Genomic DNA, 16,752 nt, shown 5'->3' with positions numbered 1-16,752 from the left:
TATAATTTGAAGTTGGGCAGAGTGATGCCTCCAGCTTCGTTCTTTTTTCTCAGGATGGTTTTGGCAGTTTGGAGTCTTTTGTGCTTCCATACAAATCTGATGATTTTTTTTGTTCTATTTCATTAAAAAATGCCAATGGGATTTTGATGGAGATTGCATTAAATCTGTATAATGCTTTAGGTAATATGGTCATTTTAACTATGTTGGTTCTTCCAATCCAAGAACACAGAAAATCTTTCCATTTCTTTGTATCTTCTTTGATTTCTTTTAATAGGATATTATAGTTTTCATTATATATGTCCTTCACATGTTTCATTGGATTTATTCCTAGGTATTTTTTCTTTTTGTGGCCATCGCAAAAGGAATTATTTTTTCCATTTCTTTTTCTGACATTTCATTATTAGAGTAAAGGAATACTATGGATTTTTGAACATCGATTTTGTATCCAGAAACTTTACTGTATTTACTTATTTTTTCTAGTAGTGTTCTTGTGGAGTCTTCAGGGTTTTCTATATAGAGAATCATGTCATCTGCGAATAGTGACAGTCTGACTTCTTTGTTTCCTATTTGGATGCCTTTTATATCTTTCTCTTGCCTGATTGCACTAGCTAGGACCTCCAATATTATATTGAATAACAGTGGCAACTGTGGAAAGCCTTGCCTTGTTCCTGATCTTAGAGGGAGGGTTTTTAGTTTTCACCATTAAATATAATGTTGGCTGAGGGTTTGTCATACGTGGCCTTTGTTATGTTAAGGTACTTTCCTTCTATACCGATTTTGTTAAAAGTTTTGATCATAAATAGGTGCTATATCTTGTCGAAAGCTTTTTCTGCGTCTATTGATATGATCATATGATTCTTATTTTTATTTTGTTTATATGGTGTCTCACATTAATCGATTTGTGTATGTCGAACCATCCCTGTGCCCCTGGGATGAAGTCCACTTGATTGTGGTGTATAACCTTTTCAATATGTTGCTATATTCATTTCGCTAGTATCTTATTTAGGATTTTTGCATCTGAGTTCATGAGAGATATTGATCTTTTTTTGTGTTATCTTTACCAGGTTTTGGTCAAGGTGATATTAGCCTCATAAAATGAGTTGGGAAGTATTGCCTCTTCTTCCATTTTTTCAAAGAGTTTGAGGAGAGTAGGTATTAAATCTTTGAATGTTTGGTAGAATTCACTGGTGAAGCCGTCTGGTCCCGGACTTTTACTTTTTTATAGGTTTTTAATGACTGTTTCAATTTCCATACTGCTGATCAGTCTATTTAGATTTTCCAGTTCTTGATTCAGTCGAAAAAGGTTGTATTTTTCTAAGTACTGGTTCATTTTCTAGGTTATTAAATTTGGCGTTATGTACTTTTTCATAGTATTCTTGTAAGATCCTTTGTATTTGTGCAGTGTCTGTCATAATTTCCCCTTTTTCATCCCTGATTTTGTGTATATGTGTCTTTTCTCTTTTTCCTTTAGTTAGTCCTCCCAGGGGTTTGTCAATTTTATTAACTTTCTCAAAGAACCAGAGCTTTGTTGCATTTATTTTTCTATTTATTTTTTGTTTTCAATTTTATTTATTTTTGCTCTAACTTTGATGATTTCTTTCCTTCTGCTGACTTTAGGCCTCATTTGTTCTTCCTTTTCTAGTTTTTTAAGATGAAGCATTAGGTTGTTTATTTGGGCTCATTCATGTTTTTGGAGATAGGCCTGTAATGATATGAACTTTCCTCTTATGACCGCTTTTGCCGTGTCCCAAAAGTTTTGATATGTTGCACTATCATTATCATTCGTGTCTATGAATCTCTTGATCTTTCTTGTTTTTTTCTCTCTGACCCAGTTATTCTTCAATAGCATGTTGTTTACTCTCCATGTTTTTGTGGTCCTTCCTGTTTTCTTTTTGCAGTAGATCTCTAATTTCAAAGCATTACGATCAGAGAATATGGTTGGTATGATTTCAACCCCCTTATATTTGTTGAGGCTATTTCTGTGTCCCAGAATGTGGTCAATCCTTGAGAATGTTCCATGTGCGCTAGAGAAGAATGTATAAGCAGCTGTTTTGGGATGGAAGGCTCTGTATGTGTCAATTTTGTCCAGTTAGTCTAATGTGTCGTTTAAGGATGTAATTTCCTTATTGATTTTCTGTTTGGATGATCTGTCCATATCCGACAGTGGGGTATGTAGGTCCCCTACTATGATAGTGTTTTGGTCTGTTTCTCCCTTTAGTTCTGTTAGTAGTTGCTTTATATATTTTGGGGCTTTCTGATTGATAACATAGATATCAATAAGTGTATGTCTTCTTGGTGCATGATTCCCTTTATCATTATGAAGTGTCCTTCTGTATCTTTCTATATATTTTTTATTTTGAAGTCTATGTCGTCTAATATTAATATCACTACTCCTGCTTTTCTCTGAATGCCATTTGTTTGAAATATCATTTTCACTTTGAGTCTATATTTGTTTTTGGACCTCAGATGTGTCTCCTGGAGGCAGCATATGGTTGGGTTTTGTTTTTTGATTCATTGTGCAACTCTGTGCCTTTTTATTGGTGAGTTCAGTCCATTTACATTTAGGGTGATTATTGAAATACCCTATTGAGGTCTTCTTATAGCCATTTTATTTTTGCTTTCTGGTAGCTCATAGCTTCCTTGTCCTTGTGTTTCTGTTTTCTTTATTTTGGTTGGCATTTGTGGGTTTTCCCTCTGATCTTTCTTGTTTTATGTTACATACTTCGGTTCTTTGGCATGTGGTTACCATTACAAATATGTAAAGGATAGCTATATATATATATATACATATATATAGTCGTCCCTTTCCTTCTGTGTGTGCCTTATCTTCATTCCCTTTTGTGAATTTGGATCTTTGAATCCTCCCCTTTTCAGTCATTGTTGTCTCAATTTGTCTCTATGTATGCTGAACATTCATTACTCTCTTGCTATAGCAAATCTCTTCTTATTTTAAGCCCTTTCCTAGTAAGGATTGCACTCTTCTGCTTTTATCAGCCTGCTAGTCACCTTACTCCTAATTATGATTTTTTGTTTGTTTTGTTTTGTTTTGTTTTGTCATTTTGGTTTAGGTAAGATGACTCCTTTCAGTATTTCCGGTAGTTCAGGCCTCGTAGTGGAGAATTCCCTCAATTTTTGTATGTCTGGAAAAGTCTTAATTTCTTCTTCAAATCTAAAGGAGAGCTTAGCTGGATACATTATTCTGGGTTGGTATTTCCTCTTACTTAATAGTTTGAGTATTCAATTCCACTTCTTTCTGGCTTGTAAGGTTTGTACTGAGAAGTCCGATGATAATCTAATGGATTTTCCGTTATAGGTTACCATCTTCTTTTCTCTGGCTGCCCTGAGAATTCTCTTTGTCATGATTTTTGATAATTTTAATACAATGTGTGTTGGTGAAGGCCTTTTTGTTGAGATAATTGGATGTTCTACTGACTTCTTGAATTCCAAGTTCCAGCTCATTTTTTAGATTTGAGAAATTTTCATCAACTATTTGTCTGAAAATGCTTTCTAATCCCTGTTCCTTTTCCTCCCCTTTGAGAATTCTCATTATTCTTATGCTTCCTCTCCTGGTGGTATCAGCTAGTTCTTGAATTTCTCTTTCATTATTTTTCATTCTTCAGTTTTTCTCTTCTTCCTCCTGATATATTTCTAAATTTCTGTCTTCTATATCACTGATCCTTTCCTGCATTTGGTCAACTCTATTTCCCAAGCTTGTTATTTCATTTTTCAACTCTTGCAGCGCGTTGTTTATCTCCAGAAAGTCTATTCAGTTCTTTTTGAGGGTTTCAATCTCCTTGCTAAAGAACTCATTCTGCTCATCTAGTTGTTTTTTCAATTCATGAAATTGTTGATATGATTCATTTCGGATCTCACTGAGTTTTTTCAGAAGTACCATCATAAGTTCTCTGTCATTTAAGTCGCATATTTCTATGTTTATAAGCTTATTTTCTGGAGATTTTTCTCTTTTTTCCTCGAGATGCCTTGTCATCTTGGTTGTTCATGGTATTTAATGAAGTATTTCTCTGCCTGGGCATTAATGGAAGTGTGTTCTGCTTTTTTCCCCCAGAAAGAAGATTTATTATATAATGGCCCCTAGCCTGTTGCAAAGAAGGTGTTTTTCTTTTGGTTTCCAGTAGGTAACATCTAAGCCTCTTGGATCTCTGCTTTATATAGTCTTAATAATGTCTTTTTTTCTCTTATAGATGTCTAATCACCCTCGCTACCTTCATTCTCAGTCCCTGTTAGTATTAGCGACAGTTTCGGTAGCGTTTGCTCAGATTCCTCTTGGGCTCCGCGGTGAACGGTCTCAAAGAGTATGTGGGGAGGGGCCCTCTGGATTGAGGGATGGAGGCTGTGGCTCAGCCTTGGTTTTGCAATGGTGGCTGGTAGAAATTAACTCTCGTTTCTCTGTTGTGCCCACTTTTCTGCCGTCCCTGTTTCTCTGCCTTCTGCTCTGATGACTTGGCACTGCCACTGGCCACGTGGAGCTCACAGCACTCTCAGGCAGGACTGTTCAGATCGGTCGCCACTCCTTATCCCCTCCCCTTCGTCCTTCAGGAAGCTCCAGCTAAGAGAGGCAGCTTCTTTATTACTCCCAGTCCACTGCCCAACATCTGGAGTTCTGACCTGTGGCAGCTCTTATGCACAGATCCCACACTCAGACTTGCTGGTGTGCAGTTTGAGTGTTTTTTGTTCAGTTTTAGATGTTCAGCTTATTGTTGTTTCAAGGGACATCTGAGACATCTGAGGATGTCTCTCACTCCACCATGTGTAATCCAATCTATCTCCTGCTCCTCTAAGATTCCCTCTTTGTCTTTGAACTTTGGCATTTTAATTATGATGTGTCTTGGTGTAGGTCTGTTTGAGTTCCTCTTGTTTGGGACTCTTTGTGCTTCCTGAACTTGTATGTTTAATTTCTTTGCCAGGTTAGGGAAGTTATGTCATTATTTCTTCAAATATATTCGCATTACCTTGCTCTCTCTCTCTCCTCCTTCAGGTATTCCTATGGGGTAAATATTGTTATACTTTATGTTGTAACAATAGACTTAGACTATCTTCATTTTAAAAAATTCTTTTTTCTTTTTGCTGTTCCAATTGGGTGTTTTCTGCTACCTTGTCCTTTAGTTCGTGGATTAGATCTTCTGCTTCATCCAATCTACTGTTGAATCCTTCTAGTGTATTTTTTATTTCAGTCACTGTATTCTTCATTTCTATTTTTTTATGGCTTCTATATCCTCTTTTTATGCTTACTATCTCCCTGTTGAGATTCTCATTGAGCTCATCCATTCTCCCTTGAAGTTAATTGAGTATCCTTATAACCATTATTTTGAAAAATATGGAACACTTCACAGATGTGCATGTCATCCTTGCACAGGCGCCATACTAATCTTTTCTGTATCATTCCAGTTTTAGTATATGAATTTTAGTATATGCTGCCAAACCAAGCACTCCAATAATTTTTAATAATAAAAAAAGGAAAAAGAAAGTACCACAGGTTGGGTTGCTTAAACAACAGAAATTTATTTCTTACAGTTCAGAAGGCTGGAAGTCTGAGATCAAGGTGTTAGTAGAGATGGTTCCTTTTGAGGATTATGAGGGAGAATATGTTCCAGGCCTCTTTCCTTGGCTTGTGGACAGCTATCTTCTCCCTAAACTGTTTCATATTGCCTTTTCTCTGTCTGTCTCTGTGTTCAAGTTTCCCTTTTTATAAGGACACCAGCCATACTGGGTGAAGACTCACCCTAATGAGCTCATTTTAATTTGGTTACCTCTGTAAAGGCTCTATCACCAAATAAAGTTACATTCTGAGGTACTGGGGTTAGGACTTCAATACATGAATTTTGGATGAACACAATTTAACCTATACATTGTCAAACTTATATCTTGTATAATCCTTAAAAGAATTTGAAAAAACTGTCCCCTCATACAGTTTAACATTGACGTTTACCAATTTAAACCATAGGTTAAAACAGTTCTAAAGATAAAATTTCTGGTATTTTATAAATACTGACATTTTAAAATAAAATGTTTATTCTTTTAAGTGTATTCAAAGGAATCTAAATATCATAACTATGTGATTCAATAATCATAATCTATTAGAAAAATGCATGCATAATTTCCTATGGAAATTTTATATCTTTCTTTTTTCTTCTTTCCATTCCAATTCTCCCACAGAATTTTATCTTCATGCGATATATTTATGCCAGACAGTTCCTTTTTATGATCACCCTATTAAACTTTTTTGTTGACAAATTGTGGATGAAAATTAAAATTTTAAAATATGCTTCTTTCCTGGGATCATAAAGCTGTGTTTAAACTTTCTTCTAGATTAGTTGTTGTAATTGTTATTGTTACACAATTCATCAAGACAAAAAAAATTATAAAATAATTTTTATTTTGTTATTTACCATAAAAATAAAATTTCATTGAAAATGCTTCTCTTGAAATGATAAGGACGGTACTTCCTCCAATTATTTCATGTTATCCATTGATGAATGGATTAAAGCTAGAATAGTACAGGTCTCTGCATTGATTTTATTCTTGTCCCCCACCTTTTTTTTTATATAGAAGTAACGGCTGAGAAAACTTATTTATGGTGCTAAAAAATGAGAATAAAAAGTATTATAACAATTTTATTCAGTTCTTAAATTGCATCTAAATTATATGCCAGCCATCATGTAATAATTTATCATTAAAAATTATCTTTAGTGTTCTCTCTGCTAAAAATTCTATTAATTTCTTTAAATTGGTAAAAGTTGAAAACCACCTGACATGGAAAACATCTGTTAGTCAATTATGAGAGTCACAGTCTCAAGTTCTGGAAGGTATACCTAGACTTATTGAATAATTCTTAGTTATACCCATTGCTCTTTCACTTAAGCACTTGATATATGTCGGATTGGTTTCTTAGTTTGGATTCTCCCAGAAACAAACTCTAAAATGAGGTAGGTCTTGGGTTCAGGAAGTTTATGTGAGAGTTGAACCCAGAAACTGTATCCCAATGGGGACTTTCCAAGTATCATGTAGAATACACCTCAGAATTGTCCCGCCAAAGGACAAGGAAGTTGGAAATCTATGTACTTTCATTACCTGCCTCTGTACATAATTGAGTACCAGAGAGAGCCCTCCTTAGGCAGAGAAGCAGAAAGACTTGGGCCCTAAAGACTGGAAGGTGCTGTGAACTCAGAGGTAGGCCATTTAGAATATGCAGTGTGACATCAATAGTGTCTGTGATAGCTGAAAAATAGAAATATTGTTAATTTTATTACTGATAAAAATATTTATTTTATGTTTTAAAATATATTTTTATCAAAACCTTGAAGCTGCAGATTTATCTCATTTAATTTATAAAGATATCCTCTCTGTATTAACAAAAACCGATATCATTTGTTCAACCTATAAGCAAAATAAGACTTATTTTCTGACACAAAGCATTTAACTTCATTTTTAATTCAAATAAATGGTAATAGGTAAATAGTGGTCAAAAAATCTCATTAAATATTCCTTGAATTTAATTTGAATTTAATATCAAATAAATATTAAATACTACTAAAACTATTAAGAAATAAATTTCATAATGCATATTGTAAAGAGATTCAAATAATGTAGATATAATTAATTTATTTACTTTATAATGAGTTATGCAAACAAGATAATGAATTGAGATTTTGTTGCTCGTTATTTATAATTATCTAGTGTACTATCTAGCTGAAATAGCAAATTATTTGTGAAGTGAGATGTGTGATAAAAACCATGGTATTTCTTTGGCTCATGTGGTTGTGTGCATATATTGATTGTTGGTTTTCTTCTATGGGAAATAATTAAATTAGAATGAAGTATAAATTTTATAATGTCATTAGTTTCTAGACCTAAGGATAAAATTTTCTTAGTATTTAAAATAAAAGAAAGCTACCTATTGCTAAAACGCATTGGCATACAAGCAAGCATATAATTTTAATTTTTTTTAATAGGAGTAGAAAGTATTGTTTTATATATAAAATTAGATGAGAATTAACTTCAACTGGAATAGATGTTTAATAATATGATTTTATAATGTTCACTTTAACTGCTTTATTGAGGAGCACACCTCAAATCATAAATTATGAACATGTTTTATTTGTGGATTTTATCCAACTTACCTTGAGTTAGTAGGTAGTTCTGCAAAAACATTTTAGGTGCATTTAAAAAGCTGAGTCACTAACACATACTCATGACTATTCAAAGGTGCCTTTCTTTCCAGCTAATGATACATTCTAGGCATAAACTTGGAGGATAGCCTAACAAACTTGCCTAAACCCACATACATGAAAAAAGTCATGGAGTATTAAAAATATTTCACCTACTATTTGTCACCACCACCACCACCACCACCACCACCACCACCACCACCACCACCAATAGAGTTGCAGTTTTTAACATTAGTCTGGAAATAATAGAGGCAAAATGGTTAAATAAACATTGTTATCGCTTCCACCCCATGCTACCATATAACTGAATATTCCATTTTAACACAGAGCTTTACTCTTAACAGAAATGTGTGTAATACAGGATAGACTGGAAGACTAAAGTCTTCAGGGTGCCCTAAGTGATCATTAAAGGACATTTCTCTTTTGATTGGTTACCAAAGGTTTTTAACTCAGGAGCAATACCCTGAAATCAGATTTGGGATGAATAGGAAAAGGCTTTTGTGAATACAGGTGGACTCCTCAGTCAGTCCAGTAAAACTCTCTATGCTTGTGAACTCCTCGAATAGCTCTGGTGTGAAAACCACCAGATTCTTGGATAGGCACATATTCAATTTTAATAAATATTGCTAAATTGGCCCCAAGGTGTTTGTTCCAATTTATACTTCTGCTACCTGTGTATGAGAGTTCTTATCATTCTAGGTATTTAACAACATTTGATATTATCGGACTAAAAATTCTGCCAACCTGATAGGGAAGAAATATTATTTTGTGGATTTTACTTTGCATTTTCCTAATTATTAATAAGGTTGGGATTATGTGTTTGTTGACTATCTGAGTTTCTACTGCAGTGACTTGCCTTTTATTTCTTCTACTCATTTTAGTGTTATTTCCTGAAATTGAATTTTGAAGTTCTTTGTATATTCCATATGTTAATTCTTCATCTATTTTATATATTGCAAATATTGTCTTTCAGCCTGTCACTGTCTTAAAACTTAAATTAGAGAGTTGTCATCATTATCATCATTATCATGATTTTAGTACTACTGCTACTAACAATATAATTAAAATATATTGAGTGCTTACCCTGTGCCAGACCTATTTAAGTACCTTATCTGTATTACTTCATTTAATTCTCAAAATAGCCCTATGAAGTAGGTGCTGCTTATAGATGTGTAAACCAAGATATAGAAAGGCCTAAAGAAATTGATCAGGATTGTTCACTCAAGTAAGTGGCAGAAGTAGGACCAGCACCAAGGCAGTCTAATTCCAGAGCACTCATCATCCTTAATCACTGTACCATCTCATATATCTTTATCTCAATATAATACAAGTAGTATTGCTGTCTTCAAACAATTTCATTTTGGTATAAATAAATGATATTTAGTTTTATAGTTAAAAGCTATAGTCCACTTCATTTTGATAGTTGACATCAAGTTCCTACAATGGGTTAGGTATTATGTTTGTCTTATGGATAAAGAAAGGGAGAGAGAGAGAGAGAAAAAAAAAGAGAAAAAGGAAGAAAGAAAGTGAGAAAAAGATACAATCTTTGCCCTCAGAAATCTGAAAATGTAGTAGAGAAGATGAATAGGTACAATACTGAGTATGAGCATGGTAATCAGATTCGGCAAAGGGTGCTAAAAGAACATATAGGAAGGGGTCTCTAAAATGCAATCATGTGTGATTATATAAATAACCATGTCATAGGAATGATTTATACTGAATCTTCAATCAATAAAACTGCCTCCTCTCTATCATTTGTGCCAGCCTTTTCTTATCTCATCCATTAGTTTGGACCTAAATGTCCTACTTAACCTCGCCGGTCTGCTTGTTGAGATCTTTGAATTGCCCATAGAAAGTTTGAGCTAGCATTTCTACCAACATGCCATTTACAATTCGCTTAGAACATTTTTAACGTCCTTATTCAATGCATTTACCCTTGAAAAATTAGTGAGAGCCCTAAGATAGATTTTGCGGATGACTCTGAAAGCAACAATCAGGCTGCTGATTAGCAGTCTGAAGGTAGTTCGTCCAGTTTCCTATCTACTTCTAGAATAGGGAAGGGAGAGAGGGAGAGGGAGCACAAAGCTGGGTGGAGATCTGGGTGATATGCAACTCTAGCAGTGGATGCGTGGGGGTGGCAGCAGTGGCAGTTGCTGCTGTTGCTTTTACTTTTCCTTCTTTTTTTAACCCTCCCCTCCCACCTAAAAGCTGCATATTCTCTTCAAGAAGTTAATGAAGGTTTAAGTTTTTAGTTGAGCTGAAAATTATGAAATATTGTTAAAACTGCTGACACAATTTATTCCTTTTAACAATGGAAAAATTAGTACCGGACACTAAATGAAAAATTAATTCTTTAATATGTTTTGGAAGGAGGAATGATTAAGAAATGCAGGAGATTATTTTTGCTTTTAAACATTTGTGGTACAAAAGGGAAAATGTGCATCCAGCAGTAAAGCCATTTGTGACTTCATACCAGGGCAAATGTTGTTTTATCTGAACGTTTCCTATTACGTCATTCCAGATTGGTTATTTTTAAGCACATCAGCACAAATATTTATTTTTTGGCTGCTAGTTTTTGGTCTCACCTCAGTTGCTATTTTAGCAATTGTCCTATAAATGGACAGTGCTGTGATCTCACAAGTTGCTATAAAAGAGAGAGAATAAAGAGAAAAGGCAAGCATGATGACATGACTAGAAGGAAAGCAGAGAGTCTGCCATGAGTGCTGTTAGCAAGCAGAAGTGAGAGGGAAAGAGAGCAGAAACAAACTCTATGAAGATGCTGCCCCATGGGGATGGACTTTTTACCATTTATGGAAGAAGAGTGAAGTCCTTTAAAATTACAAAGAAGTGAGGCTTGGTGACATGGACAACAATGGTAAACAAAGAAGAGGAAGCAAGTCCCTTCTTCCTCTATCATCACCTTTTGGAACATGGAGGCAACTGGCAAAGTATAAATGGAGTTTGCAGTCAGTGCCAGAATCACAAAGCTGAATATAGAAGAGTGAGTCTGAAGCTGTGAGAGAATAGCTTAACAACTGGCTCACTAATAAAGTGCACTAGTATGCAGTCTTAGCCATTTTATTATTTAGTACACTTACAAGATGTGGTCAGAATTAGGACAGTAATTAAAGAAGTAAGAGAAGACATAAACTTTCCATAAGAAAGAAAATATTATTAGTTTCCTTATGAAAATGTTTCTTTTTAAAGTAGCCCCTGTGGAGTTACTCATTTATACTTTGAACATTTTTTATTAACTCATGCATTTATTTGAACTTATGTCAGGATGTACCTTCTAGGTTGATAGTGTTTGCTACCTGGGGATTCTGTAGACTGAAAGAAGGCTCATTTAAAGCTGAACTTTTGCTGTGGCAGTAGCAAATTTGTCTGAAGTCAGCTAGGTTCTTAGACAATTTTCTTTTACCATGGCTTATTCTTTATCACCAGGAGGTCTGTGTGTGTGTGTGTGGAGGGGAGAGGTATGTGTATGAATATTAAATATTAAAAGAATGTAAACACTACCTCATCCCTGCTCCTTAATCCATTTTTGTGATTTGGGAGAGGGAAGGAAATTTAGGCTCTCTCTTTAGGCACTGATTATATAAGATGAGATTTATTTTCCCATATGATGCATGGAATCCATCTTACTGCTTTGCTGTCATACTTCTGCCTCACTTAAGTCTGTTTGCATCTAGCTAAGCACACAGAGTAGGGCATAGATTAGAACAGAGGAGAAGAGAAGGGAGACGAGGAGAGGGAGGGGAAGAGGGAGAGTTGGGAAGGTAAAAAAAGAAGAAAAATGTAGAAGTCAAAGAAAGAAGATAATTTATTTTTAAGCTCATCCTTCAGAAGGAGTCAAACCTATTAGAGTCTAGTCATTTATTCAATAAAGTAACATTTATTGAACATTTCCATGCCAAATATTGCAGGATACAAAGTCTTTAGACACTCAGGCATACAATGACAACTAAAACATGGCCCCTAACCTCAAGAAGTTTTCTGTCCAGTGGAGAGGAGGCAGGAGTAAAATAAGATACACTGTTAAGAGCCATATAGAGATGTGCACAGGGTGCTATGGGAAAAGAAACAGAGGGCATCAAAATCACACTAAAAGTCTGGAAGACTTGCTAGAAGAGGTATTACTTATAGATGGTTGAAAAACGAAGGAAATAAGATTTGGGGAAGAGAGAGGAGCATCTTTAAAGGCACAGGGGCAGGAAGCAATTTAGTATAACTAGAGTATAGGATGAGAGATAGAGCGAGAAATAGGAGGAGATAGGGCTATCAAAAACTGTGAAGGTTATGGAATTTTCCCCTATTTGCAAGCTAATAAGTTACTGCGTGGCACGGTTTCATGGATGCTGGCAGATGACACAAGACTCCTGGGTCAGAGACAAAGGACTTCATTATTAATGGTATAGCAAGCAGCATGAGCATCAGCATATTTGCCTTGGTTCCCCTTTCCCCCAAGTCCTACCTGAGTGGTGTAATGCTACACATTCAGTGGATTTGCATTGTGGCCAAAGAGCCCAGGACCAAGGGTGCAATACTTTTTAAGAAAGCAGCCAGCTATCCAGTCCTCCTCTCCAAGGAACCAAGTAGTTACACAGTAGTCATGCTGTGATTACCTTGATCTACTTAGGTGCCTATGTGACTACCTAAAGGAACTACTCAGTATCAGGAAATGAATGAGTCTTGCAGTTTGACACACTCAGCAAGAGAAGTACAGAGACACTTAACACCCATCGTGAACTGCCTCTCCCAACAGGGGCTAGAGAATTAAGCAGGAGCTATAATGAAGAGTATTTTAGCCAATGCTATGTAATTTGAATGTTATCTGAAAGCATGAGAAGCCATTAAAGACTTTTGACCACAGAAATGTAATGATGACAACTAGAAAAGATTACTCACATAGCTATGTGCAGAAAGGATTAGACAGATAGCTGAGAGAACGCAGAAAAAATAGTTAGGAGGCAATTCCAATATTCTGTGCCTATCTGATACTTGGGAAGCCACCTTCTAGGTTCTCTGCATCTGTTTTCTCATCTGTAAATAATATTGATAGTATCTACTTTACAGAGAATGAAATTAAGTAACACATGTAAAATGCTAATAAAATTCTAGACACTAATTTATTGGTAATATTACCTGTTAAATTTTTTCTTAAATTTCTTCTTTTTAATAACTGTACAAAACTCCCTTAGATCCTATCTTAAATAATATCCTTGGACTTGCCAGCTTTCCACCTCCCCTACCTCTACTTCACTTCACATATTATATAATTTTCATGTATACAAGATTATAATTCAACATATGTGTACTCTATTGCATGCTCTCTACCTAAAGTCTAGGTTCTTTCCGTTACTATATTAAATTTTTTTAAGCCATCCATTCTATGACATATTGTTACGGCAGCCCAAGAATACTAAGACAGCCCAGTCAAGTCTGAGGTATCTGGGGAACATCTTAATAGTGTTTCTAGTAGATATTTCAATACAAAAATCTGAATTTCAGAAGGGAGGTCTTTGCTGGAGAAATAGATTTAGGAGTAGTCATTGAGTGGGTAGTGAGTGAAACCGTGAATTAGGATGAAATCATTCTGAAAAGTGTAAAGAATGAGAAGAATGAAGGGCTGTGGGACAGAGCTATGAAGAACACATACATTTTAGGGCAGGTAGAGGAGGAAAGCCCCAAAGGAAACAGAAAAGGGGTGATCAGAGTGGTTGGATGGAGGCAAGGAGAGAAGGCACAGAAGCCAAAGAAGGAGTAGATGTCACCAAAGAGGGAGTGCTTAACAATAACCTGACCTTAAGTAGGTTGAGTATAACAGCACCATGCCCACTAAGTAAGGCAATTTATAGGTAATTTCTGAGGATAAATGAAATAGTTTAAGGTGGAAGGTAGTGGACAAGTAGGGATTAACCGAAATTTGAGTTGTGGATGACAAAGTTGAGATATTATGTATGAAGTGAAGAAGTTTACCTTGATGTTAAAGGCTTTATATGATGTATACTCTGTATTGATTGGAGGAATATGTGAAGCAGAAGTAGCAATGAAGTAAAAAGTCCTTTTTTCTTTTCTGAAAAAAAAATGTGATTCCATATCTCTCTGGAAGAAAATATAGTTGGCTTTTCAGGTCATAGCAAGAATATGCATTCCTTTTGTATACTGGAAAAATAAAATGGGCATATGTCCCAGATATTCCACTTATGGTTCAGATAAGGTCTGGACTGTGTGTTCTAGCATTCTTGTGCCTTGTTCTTATGCAATAAAAATTGAAAGCGAGGGGTTAAGAGAAGAGAAGAGGGCTGGCTATCTTGTTGGTCATGATAAAATGTACTGTTGTTTTTTAAGAGATAGGAGTATTTTAAGACAGTTGAGAGCAGGGACAGGCCAAAAGGACCATGTGATGGAGACCTCTCTTATCTTTCACTGCAGTTTATTAACAGCCTCAGAGAAAATTAAGGAAAAAATAAATACTAAAAAACAAATAAAACATGGGCTTAAGGTCAAGCAATGTGCTCGTTATAGGAGATGGTAATTATAATTAATGGTGATGCATATGGATAATGTGAGTTTTTAAATGCTATACAAGTCTATTATTTCTTTTATTCTTCTCTCCTCCTACGGGTTGCTCCTCTCTTCTTCCTCACTGTTAACCTGGACACTATATGAACAGTCTTTGTACTTCTGAGGTGTGTGTGTGTGTGTGTGTATGTGTGTGTATGTGTGTATATGTGTGTGTGTGTGTGTGTAATTCTAAGTAGCTAGATAGCTAGATATATGGCTATGCTAAGTAGTTCTACAGTAGGCAGATATCCCAAAATAACTAAAGAGGCTGGTTAATGTTCTTAGTTGAATGCAGTTCAAAATGTAATCAAGTTCATGGTCACCTGTGATTAATGTGAACTAACACCCTCTCACCTAAAGGTGAGAGAAGAGGATAGTTTTTCCTTAATATGGATTATTGCACACTGTCTAGCCTATTGAAGAATTACTGAATTTTAAAGTTGGAAAAGCTTTTAGACATCAAGTTTTCAAACGTCTTATTTTTACAAATGAGAAAATTGAGGCCTAGATAGACTAAATTATATCTCTAAGGTCATATAGGTGGATGGTGGCAGGTCCAAGATTGGCACAAAGGTTTTCCAGTAGCTTCTTTGTTACATGTGGCATGCATGTAAATAGAAGAAGTTAAATACATTAGTATGTGTTCGAACACATTTGAATATATTTTTTAAACTCTTCTCTCTCTACTACATACTTATGATTTTCATGTACAGACATAGGTTCAAAGACCTAAGTGTTTATTTATATTTTTTTAGACAACAAAATTTTGTTATTTGTAGAATATTAAACTATATCATTGAGAACCTCGTTCCTTTTATCTTTCTATAGTCTGCCTTTCAAAAGCCACTTTGGGAATGTTTCAGGATGATGATGAAGGAAGTAACAAATTCAAGTTCTCTTTGATAACCCTGCTGAAAGAAAGATTCCTCAGAGGCAGAGAAGTCTCTGAACCATGAAGGGGAGAACAGGAAGCAAAAATCATACAGAAGGTAAAGATAGAAAAAACTTCAGGGCCTTGGTGGTGACTTTCTAGCTCCTACTTGGTCTTCTCTGGAGACCTTTGTCACCTTGAATATTCATCTTTGAAACTTGTTCTGAATCGCTTCTTTTAAAAATAGCAGTCATGTTACAAATGCATGTCATTCTCTCTAACATCAAACAGCTCATGTCCTTTGTTGGCATTGTTTTCGGTAGCTCACGAATGGCCTCTAGTAGCAGGCCATGAGCTCATTAGTCATTTTCCATATTTACTCTTCCTTTCTTATTTCCATCAGAACTTGTAGCCTCAATCATCAAATCATTTATTTTTATGAATGTTTATATTTACTGTTTATTTCCATTTGCCATTGTAAAGAGTACTGTCAAAAGTTCCGGTGTCAAGTTTCAATTCAGCCACTTCCTAACTCTGTAGCTACAACTAACTCATTTGACTTCACAGAGATTTGTATTTTTCCTCTGTAAAGCTGGAAAATTTATACCTGGTCTGCCACGCCAATAAAATAAGGTGGGAGGTGCTTATTATTATTCTCTGGTAAGAATGATAAGCAAAATTCAAAGGTGGGCTCCAAGATGCCTACCCCCCTGCTGTACATACCATGTGTAATCCTTTCCTCTTGAGTGTGGGTGAAAACTTTAAATATAATGGCATTTCATGCCTATGAATGGATTACTGTAAGCTAATCAAAAGGGAGATTATCCAGGGTGAGGCTGACCTTAAAAGAGGAACTGGAACCTTCCTGAAGAGAGATATGAAACTGAAGAGATACTCCTGCTGGCTCTGAAGAAGCCAATAGTCTTGTCGTGAATAGCCTGTGGACATGGCAAGGACTTGAGTATGGCCCCTAGGAGTTGACGGCTAGCAAGAAAGCAGGGACCTCAGACATACAGCTATAGATGAATGAATTCTGCCACTATCTGAGGGAGCCTAGAAACAGAGTCTTCCCCAGTTGAGGCTCCAGATGAGAATATAGCCCAGTCACCACTTTGATCTAAGCCTTAT

The 16,752-nt window shown here is 35.5% G+C and overlaps 1 non-coding gene across 1 annotated transcript; it reads right to left on the bottom strand.

Moving 5' to 3' along the window:
- Positions 1–5,329: 5,329 nt before the first annotated feature.
- Positions 5,330–5,433, bottom strand: LOC120599207 (U6 spliceosomal RNA). Its single transcript, XR_005651818.1, has one exon. It is a non-coding gene; the product is annotated as a U6 spliceosomal RNA (small nuclear RNA).
- Positions 5,434–16,752: the final 11,319 nt, after the last annotated feature.

Source organism: Pteropus medius, unplaced genomic scaffold (genome assembly GCF_902729225.1).
Source record: "Pteropus medius unplaced genomic scaffold, Ma_sr-lr_union100, whole genome shotgun sequence".
In the NCBI taxonomy this organism is placed as follows: Eukaryota; Metazoa; Chordata; class Mammalia; order Chiroptera; family Pteropodidae; genus Pteropus; species Pteropus medius.
Note: the sequence above shows the minus strand (reverse complement) of the source record. Positions and strands in the feature narration are given on the sequence as shown.